This window comes from Haemaphysalis longicornis, unplaced genomic scaffold (genome assembly GCF_048455015.1).
Source record: "Haemaphysalis longicornis isolate Haplotype H1 unplaced genomic scaffold, Haemaphysalis longicornis Haplotype H1 scaffold_139, whole genome shotgun sequence".
Lineage (NCBI taxonomy): Eukaryota > Metazoa > Arthropoda > Arachnida > Ixodida > Ixodidae > Haemaphysalis > Haemaphysalis longicornis.
The window spans coordinates 20,824-31,233 of NW_027526244.1; positions in this window are offsets into that span (position 1 = coordinate 20,824).

Below are 10,410 nucleotides of genomic sequence, written 5' to 3' on the forward strand. Positions count from 1 at the left end.
AATACCGCCCACACGGACCCACCATTCAATACATACTGGGGAAGCCCGGCCCATTCGACAAAAGCCGTACCGCGTTTCACCATCCGAGCGCAAGATTATCAATGAACAAGTACGGGACATGTTGCAGAATGGCGTGATTCAAGAGTCTTCAAGTCCCTGGGCAGCTCCGGTGATATTGGTCAGAAAGAAAGACGGGTCATGGCGCTTCTGTGTTGACTATCGGCGCCTCAATGAAATTACTAAAAAAGACGTCTACCCTCTTCCCCGCATAGATGATGCAATAGATTGTCTTCATTCGGCTTCGTACTTCTCTTCAGTTGACTTGCGATCAGGCTACTGGCAAATTCCCGTGAACCCCGACCATAAAGAAAAAACAGCGTTTATCACACCCGATGGACTATTTGAATTTAATGTTATGCCCTTTGGACTCTGTAACGCCCCTGCTACGTTTGAGCGTTTCATGGATACGGTACTTCGGGGCCTCAAGTGGGAAGTGTGCATGTGCTACCTCGACGATATCGTCATTTTTGGTCGCACATTTCGGGAACACAACACGCGCTTGGCCACTGTTTTGGACTGTTTAGAAAAGGCTGGTCTCATCTTGAACTCAAAAAAATGTCGATTCGGAGAGCGGCAAACTCTTGTCTTAGGCCTCGTTGTCGACAAACATGGCGTCAGACCCGATCCACACAAGATACGAGCCGTTACCTGCTTTAAAGAACCCACCTCTGCGAAGGAACTTCGCAGCTTCTTGGGACTTTGCTCCTATTTTCGTCGTTTTATCCCTGGCTTTGCTGACATAGCCCATCCTCTGACATGTCTTCTGCGGAAAAACGTTCCATTCAAATGGAGTACCGACTGTGCCGTCGCTTTTCGTCACTTGAAACATCTTCTGACGTCCGGACCGATTCTCCGCCATTTTGATGCCCAGGCGCCTACAGAAGTTCACACCGATGCCAGTGGGGTTGGAGTTGGGGCCGTGCTTGTTCAGCGCCACAGTGATGGTGAGCATGTTATTGCTTACGCCAGCCGCACTCTCAGCAAGTCGGAGCGGAATTATACTGTCACGGAGCAGGAGTGTCTGGCAGTAATTTTTGCCACACAGCGATTTCGCTCCTATCTCTACGGGCATCCTTTTACCATCGTCACAGACCACCACTCACTCTGCTGGCTCGTCAACCTTCGTGATCCTTGTGGGCGGCTGGCACGCTGGGCTCTCCGTCTGCAGGAGTATGATTTCACCGTATCATACAAAAGCGGCCGCAAGCATGCCGACGCTGACTGCCTCTCCCGGCTGCCACTGGAATCAGTGGCCTCTGACGAAGACAACTTTGACCAGTATCTCGCCTCTATTTCGACATCTTTCCCTGAGCCGGCCGTTTTCAAAAGGGAGCAGTGCAACGACAAAACTTTGGACTCGCTTTTCGCTTTAGCTGATGAATCGAAGCCTACTAGCCGTTTCTGCGTGCGAAACGAAATACTTTACAAAAAGAACTATTCGGCTGTCGGACCTCGTCTCCTACTTGTTGTGCCAAAAAGCCTCCGTAGCGCTGTTCTAAGTTTTGTGCATGACGACGTCACATCGGGCCACATGGGGCTCGCGCGCACTCTGCACCGCGCTCAACAACGGTTTTACTGGCCGAACATGCGCAAGACTATTGAGCGCTATGTCGCCACTTGTACCCAATGCCAGCGGTACAAAAATTCAACAACTGCTCCAGCAGGGCGACTGCACCCTGTTGACCCGCCCAGTCGTCCTTTCCAACAAGTTGGGATTGACTTGTTAGGGCCTTTCCCCCGCTCATCGCATGGACATCGCTGGATCATTGTATGTGTGGATTACCTCTCCCGCTATGCTGAGACGGCTGCTCTACAGTCTGCCACTGCTACAGAGGTCGCCGTCTTTTTGCTTCGCTACATTTTGTTACGCCATGGACCACCCCAAGTCATAATCAGTGACCGTGGACGTCAGTTTACTGCAAATGTCGTTGAAGAGTTGCTTCGCCTTTGTTCCGTCCAATTTCGCCATGCTACGCCGTACCACCCTCAAACAAATGGACTGACGGAACGTACCAACCGCACGTTAGCGAGCATGTTATCTATGTATGTCAGCTCGGACCACAAGAACTGGGACGATCTGCTACCATTTATCACATACGCGTACAATACTGGGAAGCACGAAACAACCGGCTACAGCCCCTTCTTCGTCCTTTATGCCCGGCAGCCCGGTAGCTGTCTCGACACGATTTTCCCTTTCTTCAACCATGACGATCCTTCCTTAGCTAGGACGCTCTGCCTTGCCGAAGAAGCACGTCGGCTTGCCCGCCTGCGAATCCTGGCCTCCCAGAAGCGCTCTAAGCAGCGTTACGACAGTCGTCGGCGTGATGTAACATACACACCGGGTGATTTAGTGTGGCTTTGGACACCACTGCGTAAGCGCGGCTTGTGTGAGAAGTTCCTGCCTCATTACGTGGGTCCGTTTGTTGTGCTACAACGTCTCAGCGATGTCACATACGTCGTCTCGCGATTGACTTCGACTGGCGGACAGAGCAAAAGAACGCAAGTAGTCCATGTTGCCCGGCTCAAACGCTGTGAAGAACGCTCCACAAGCTGACTCGCCCTGGGGGCTTCGTCTGCGACGGGGGAAATGTTACGCACACCATCAGTTCCGTATATTCGCGGATGCGTTTATGACATTTCAATGGTCAACCATCTGAGCAAGCTGATTGGAAGAAGAGGAGAACGAGGTTGCACTCCGGCTTGGCACCATCATTCACGGACCGCTCTACCATCTGCGCTCGTCCTACACCGTCCGACCTCACTGTAAATAAATCCATCTCATAACAATATATTGCCGCGACTTTATTATTGTGGGAGCAATCCCCGACCGGCTAACGGGGCTGTTCCTAATAATGGGTATGTGCTGACTGGTGGACGGAGGAGAAAGAAGTCCAAGCTCGCTTGCTTGTGGATCGCCAGTGTTTGCCGGCACAAGTTCGCCCTGTTAATAAACGCTTTTACTCTCCTTACTGGAGCTCATCGCTACATAAGTGGTGGAGGTGCGGGGTACATGATACCCCATCCGTCAAGGACGCACAGCTCGGGGTCGCCAATTCAAGTCGAAGTTTCGCCCGTCCACGGGCGAACCAGCCGTCGTCTACTCGGACTTCCAGCGGAGTGCGGCCTTTTACCTGATCGCACAACCAGTATGACAGGACGGGACGCTGGCGCTGTGAGCACGACTCCAACGGGCGGCCCTTTTCAGTACCTGGTTCAGCAGCAGCGGCAACCAAAAGTCTTTTACGGAGAGCCTTATGAAGACGCGGAAGATTGGCTTGACCACTTCGAGCGCGTGGCAACGTTTAACGGCTGGGACAACAGATTCAAGCTGCGAAATGTGTACTTTTCACTGGAAGAGAACGCCCGAACCTGGTATGGAAATAATGAATCCACGATGTCGTCTTGGGAGGAGTTTTGCCAACGGTTACTAGCGACCTACCCAAACAGCGACCGCAAGGAGAAGGCTGAGGCTGCCCTTCAAAACCGAAACCAGCGTCCGAACGAGAGCGTCGCCATGTACGCCGAACACATGGCTCATCTTTTTAAGCGCGCTGACCCCTCAATGACCGACGACATGAAGGTTCGACATCTCATGCGCGGCGTCAAGCAAGACATCTTTGCCGGGCTGATGCGGAGTCCCCCGACAACGGCTGCTGAGTTCGTCCGCGAGGCTACCACGATTGAAAGGGCTCTCCACCAAAGGGCGCGGCACTACAGTCGCAACGAACCAGCCCTGCCCAACGTATCCGGGATGGACAGCCTCGGGCTCCGGGAGCTCGTGAGACAGATTGTTCGCGAAGAGCTTCAAAGGCTGCAGCAGGGACAGGTTCCACCGGCTCCGCTGTCCATAGCAGAACTAGTTAGGGAGGAGGTAAGGCAGGCTGTTCGGGTACCAGAACAAGTTGATGTGTTCCGGCAGGAAGAACCCCGCTCCTCATATTCAGCAGTCTTGCGTCAGCCCGTCTATGGCGCTCCTCCTGTCGTTGCCTCGGTCGCACCGCAACGTACCCTGAAGCTGACGCCGCGTACACCCTACTCGACGGAAACGGGTCGCCGGAAGAGTGACCTGTGGCGCACCCCTGACAACACGCCTCTCTGCTTCCACTGCGGGGAAGCAGGGCATATCTACCGGACCTGCCCCTATCGCCGAGCTGGTCTGCGTGGATTTCCGCCGAATGCACCACGGCCGCAAAACGGACAGAGACCCCCCGAAATCGTGGACTACATCGCCGGACGCCGTAACGTTTATTCGCCGGAACGGCCTCAGTCTAGGTCCCCGTCCCCGATGCGACGCAGGTCCTCCAGCCCTCGATTTTCCTCGGACCCTGGCAGTCGGCCCTCTGGTAGCCCAGAAGGCCGGGGAAACTGAAGCCAGCGACTTCCGGAGGTGAGGCCGCTGATGTCACAAACTGCCAAGATCCTCCACTGCAACAACCGCTACGACGAGACGACGAGCAGCCAGTACCTGAAACTTGTGTAACCCGACCGATTGCCTGTGAAGTGCTGGTAGATATCGACGGCTGTACGACGACTGCATTGGCCGATACCGGTGCTGACCGTTCAGTCATCAGTGAAACTCTGGCTTCTACGCTAAAGAAAGTCATCACACCCTGGACTGGCCTGCAAGTTCGCACTGCTGCAAACAATCTGATCACCCCAGTGGGTAGGTGTACTGCGCGCATAAAAATTCACGGTTTCACCTACGTTAACGACTTTATTGTGCTTCCTGATTGCTCGAGGGACTTAATTCTGGGCATGGACTTTCTGCAGACAAATGGGGCAGTTATCGACCTGCAAAAATCGAAAATTAGCTTCTCGATCAAGGGAGCTATAGCAAGCAACATCGAAGACAAGCGCGACGGAGCACTACGCATTGTTGACGACGACGTTACACTGCCTGCCCGTTCTAGCCTCTTTGTAATGGTCAAAAATGACAAATTCTCGGATTGTGAAGGCATCGCTGAAGGCAACATTCAGTTATTGTTGGATAGGGGTGTTTGTTTAGCCAGAGGATTTGTCAACTTGCACAACGGATGCACTCAAGTTTTGGTCACCAATTTTTCCAACGAACGTCGACATCTTGCGAAAGGCACTACAATCGCATTCATTGAGGAAGTCGCTGACGTTACGCACGTGGGCGTGCTCAGGACGCTGTCACTTGATTCGCTCACAGGTGACACCGACATACCAGTTGAAATAAACAACGACCTCCCGACCGCTCAGAAAGAAGCCCTAAAACGGCTAGTGCGCGACTTCGCCGACTGTTTCGCCACGTCTTCCAAAGTGCGCCGTACTCCCTTCGCGAAGCATCGCATCGTGACTGATGAATCGACTAGACCTATGCGTCAACAACCCTACCGCGTGTCGCCTAAAGAAAGGGAGGCCATCAAAACGCAGGTCAAAGAGATGCTCGCCGACGACGTTATCCAACCATCCAAGAGTCCGTGGGCCTCCCCAGTTGTACTCGTAAAGAAAAAGGACAACACGCTTCGCTTTTGCGTAGACTACCGCAAGCTGAACAGTATCACTAAAGGCGATGTTTATCCACTTCCCCGAATCGATGATACGTTGGACCGTTTGCGTGACGCTAAATTCTTCTCGTCTCTGGACTTAAAATCTGGTTATTGGCAAATAGAAGTTGATGAAAGGGACCGTGAGAAAACAGCATTCGTTACACCTGATGGCCTATACGAATTTAAAGTCCTCCCATTTGGCCTCTGTTCTGCCCCTGCAACGTTCCAGCGTATGATGGATACCGTACTCGCTGGATTGAAATGGCAGACTTGCCTTATTTACTTGGACGATGTAGTCGTGTTTTCTAGTTCTTTCGACGAGCATCTCACACGACTGCGAAGCGTTTTGGAAGCAATCCGCTCTGCCGCGCTTACTATTAAGCCTCAAAAATGCCACCTTGGGTTCCAGGAGCTGAAATTTCTTGGACACGTGGTTAGTGCTCAAGGCGTCCGCCCAGATCCGGAAAAAACAACGGCCGTGAGCTCTTTTCCAGTACCAACCGACAAAAAAGCTGTCCGACGCTTCCTAGGTCTCTGTGCCTATTACAGACGCTTTGTCGAAGGATTCTCTGGAATCGCGGAGCCACTCACGCGCCTCACAAGAGAAGACGTACCCTTCGTTTGGACGGAAGCGCAGAAAGTGGCATTTGATGAACTGCGTAGCCGCCTGCAAACGGCCCCAATCTTGGTACACTTCGATGAAGATAGCGACACAGAAATCAGAACTGACGCCAGTAACGTCGGCATCGGAGCTATCTTGGTTCAGTGGCAGCAGGGTGCCGAGAAAGTTATAGCCTACGCCAGTCGCACACTGTCTAAAGCTGAACGCAACTATTCGGCGACAGAAAAGGAATGTCTTGCCGTGATATGGGCTATAACTAAATTTCGGCCATATTTGTATGGAAGGCCCTTCAGAGCCGTAAGCGATCACCATTCGTTGTGTTGGCTTGCCAACCTCAAGGACCCCTCCGGTAGACTTGCGCGATGGAGCCTACGGCTTCAGGAGTACGACGTAACGGTCGTGTATAAATCTGGAAAGAAGCACAGTGATGCCGATTGTTTGTCGCGGGCGCCAATTCTGAATGAAGCACATGAAACGGAAGAGGATTTCCCGTTCCTCGGGGTCGTCCATACTGCGGACATGGCCCTTTACCAGCAACGGGACGCAGACCTACGGCCACTGATTGAGCACCTTCGCTGCGAAAACACTACGCCACCACGCTTCTTTCTTCGAGGTTTGGCTTCGTATTCCCTGCGAAACAATGTGCTGTACAAACGAAGCTACGGCAGCAAGGAGAAATTTCTTCTGGTAGTGCCGTCTGCTCTGAGAAGCGAAATTTTACGAGCCTGTCATGACGAGCCTTCCGCCGGGCACCTCGGCGTTAGTCGCACCTTCGCTCGGATTCATGAACGGTATTACTGGCCCAACCTTCTCCGATCAGTACGACACTACGTGAGGACTTGCCGGGATTGCCAGCGCCGCAAGAAGCCTCCCGTCAGGCCACCGGGATTCCTTCATCCAGTGGATCCTCCCGACGCGCCGTTCCGGCAGGTTGGGATGGATCTCCTTGGGCCTTTTCCAACATCGGCGTCGGGGAACAAGTGGATCGTAGTAGCCACTGATTACTTGACCCGTTATGCTGAGACCAAGGCCCTTCCCAACGGCACCGCTTCTGAAGTCACCAAATTCTTCGTTGAACACATTGTTCTACGCCACGGCGCGCCGACGAGTGTAATAACAGACAGGGGCACCGCTTTTACTGCCACCTTCCTACAGGATGTCTTCAAGCTAACCAATAGCACTCACCGGAAATCCACTGCCTACCACCCTCAAACCAACGGCCTTACCGAACGCCTTAATAGAACCCTAACTGACATGCTATCCATGTACGTGGACCTGCAGCACAAAAACTGGGACGAAATTCTTCCCTACGCAACGTTTGCCTACAACACTGCTATGCAAGAAACAACACGACGTGCACCGTTTGAACTTGTTTACGGACGCTCTGTAACGACAACCTTACATGCAATGTTGCCTGTCGATTCAACCGACGTGACCAGCACTGATGCCGAGGCTTTTACCCAATGGGCGGAGGAAGCACGCCAGCTAGCCCGCGTTCGCATTCGACATCAACAAGAAATCGACGCCGAGAAATACAACAAGGGACGCCGTAACGTCGACTATCGACCAGGCGACCTTGTGTGGGTGTGGACGCCGATTCGCCGCAGAGGACTTTCGGAGAAGCTGCTTCGGCGATACTTTGGTCCTTACCGCGTTCTTCGCCGTCTGTCCGACGTTACCTACGAGGTCGTACCCGAGGACACAACAGCCCGTTCTTCACGACGGAGGTCCGATCCAGAAGCTGTCCATGTGGTACGCATCAAGCCGTACTACACCCGGTCTTGCGAACCCGAAGCATGATGCTATGCAAGCTTACGTACCCTGACTCTCGCCCATCACTGAACACATCTACGTGCCTATTTTGGGTTTTGCTACCCTGGCATCGGGCCGATGCCAACTTGGAGGGGGGAGCAATGCCGCGACTTTATTATTGTGGGAGCAATCCCCGACCGGCTAACGGGGCTGTTCCTAGTAATGGGTATGTGCTGACTGGTGGACGGAGGAGAAAGAAGTCCAAGCTCGCTTGCTTGTGGATCGCCAGTGTTTGCCGGCACAAGTTCGCCCTGTTAATAAACGCTTTTACTCTCCTTACTGGAGCTCATCGCTACAATATATATATATATATATATATATATATATATATATATACACTTGATGTTTGTTGAACAGCTTTATTAGGAAGCTACTATTTGATGCGACAGAAGTGCCATTGTATCTTGTTTGTGGACCCTAAAACTATCCTCTGGCTATTGGGTCCAACACTGTTTTTGCGTATGTTGCTCTGCCAAAATAATGAATAAAGCTTCAATCAATCAATCAACTCTGCCATAGAGAATGGCTCGTCCATTGGGGACACCGGACCTGAGCATCCCTCGTTGGGGGAAGAGTGTGGCGGAAGAAGAGCTGCTGGCGCTGCAGTAATGCTCCTGCAGAAGGCGTCAGCGACTTGGAGGTCACTGGTATTCGTGCTGAGTGAGATTGATTTGAACTGGTGCAGTTGAATTTGCGGGGTCCGCAAACTACGGAGCAAGAGCCATATTCTGGAGAGCAGGTTCTGGGGGTCCAGCTTGGAGCAGGATTCCCTCTAACGCTTGGCGAGCTTATTCATATTCCTCCGAATCGCCTTCTGGGCTCGTCTTGGCGCACGAATATCTTCAGGCGCTTGTGTCCGGCGCGCTTGTCTTTCTGCTCTTCGACGCACTGCGCGAAGCCTCTCATACTCCGAGTCGGCGGCGGTGTATCTATGCGGAAGCCGCAATACTTTGCTGCTTGACTTTCGAGCCATGGACAACGTGTCCACGAAGGCTTCATATGAGCTCACCGAGTCCATGGCTTCCTCCACCACAGTTCTAAATGCCTCCCAGTCAGAGGAGCGAATCACACGCTGTGGACGAGAGCCCGAGAGACCATCTACTGCAATATAAGTCGGCGCATGATCGCTGCCATGCAGTTCAATGTCCACTGCCCAGCTGGTTTTAGGGAGGAGTTGTGACGAAACAAACGTGACGTCGAGAGCGCTGGACATCTTTCCCCGGTAGAAGGTGGGCTCTCCAGAATTGACAACACACATACCCTGCCGGTGGACAATGTCCAGAAGGTGCCTCCCTTTAGCCGTCGTTTTCCTGCTTCTCCAGATGGGATGATGGGCGTTGAAGTCACCGGTCAAGATGCGTGGGGCTGGTGTAGTATTGATGATGCCTTCTAAGCGATTTAAGTCCAGTGCTACACGAGGTGGAATATAGGCGGCGATTATGGTTAAGGACAACCCAGCGCCGCGAAGTGTGGCTGCCACGTATTTATTCCGTGCATCCGGTTATAGAACATGCTCTATTATGGTGAGGTCATTTCTTACGGCCAATAAAACTCTTGAAATTTCTACGCCAGTCAGCGACCGCAGAACTGTGTATCCCGAAAGGCGTATGCCTTCCAGCAACCGTGATTCAGAAATAGCGATCACGGGAAAACGATGTTTTCGTGTGAATTGGCGTAGCTCCGAAAGGCGCTGCTTGAGTCCGCAAGCGTTTCACTGTAAGATTGTAGCTTTATCTCGAATTTCTTGTACTCTGGGAGCTGTGATTGCACCAGCAGTTGCAGCTAACGCCATTGCATAAGGAGAGGTGAAACATAGTCCAGGAGTGTCAGGATAGCCACGGCTACCGGTGATAAAAGGGGGGTGAGGAAGAGGCGCACCGCCTCTACTACAGCTGATATCACAGAACGGAAGCCCCCGGAGCTCTGGTGATCCTTTGACTCACGCTGCTCGCGCAAAGATGTTCGACGAGCAGGCTTCGAAGTTCGTACAGCTGGAGTTGGAGTCTCGTCTGATGGCCGAGCAGGCGCGGCTGTCGATGCAGCATAGGCGGCATCTTTTGAGGGGGAGTCAACCATTGCTGCGGTAGCTCGTACTGGCAGAGCTGCAGTAGTGGGATGCTTCTGCTGCGATTCGCGATGGAGGACTGGCAGAGCTGGAAAATCCTCCTCATTGTTGTTGAACCCGAGAGCCGCGGATGTGTACTTTTGCTTTCTCCCGTGTTCCTTATTCCCAGCCTTACGGCGTTCCAGTAGAGCCTATTTCGCTGACTTGTAGTCAGTGTTGTTTCTAGCCTTGATTTTGAAAATAGCCTTCTCATCACGGCGGACAGAACAATGAACAATGGGACATTAAAGAAGCCATGAAGACAAAATGCAAGTTTGGTTTATTTGGAAAGGTGCCTC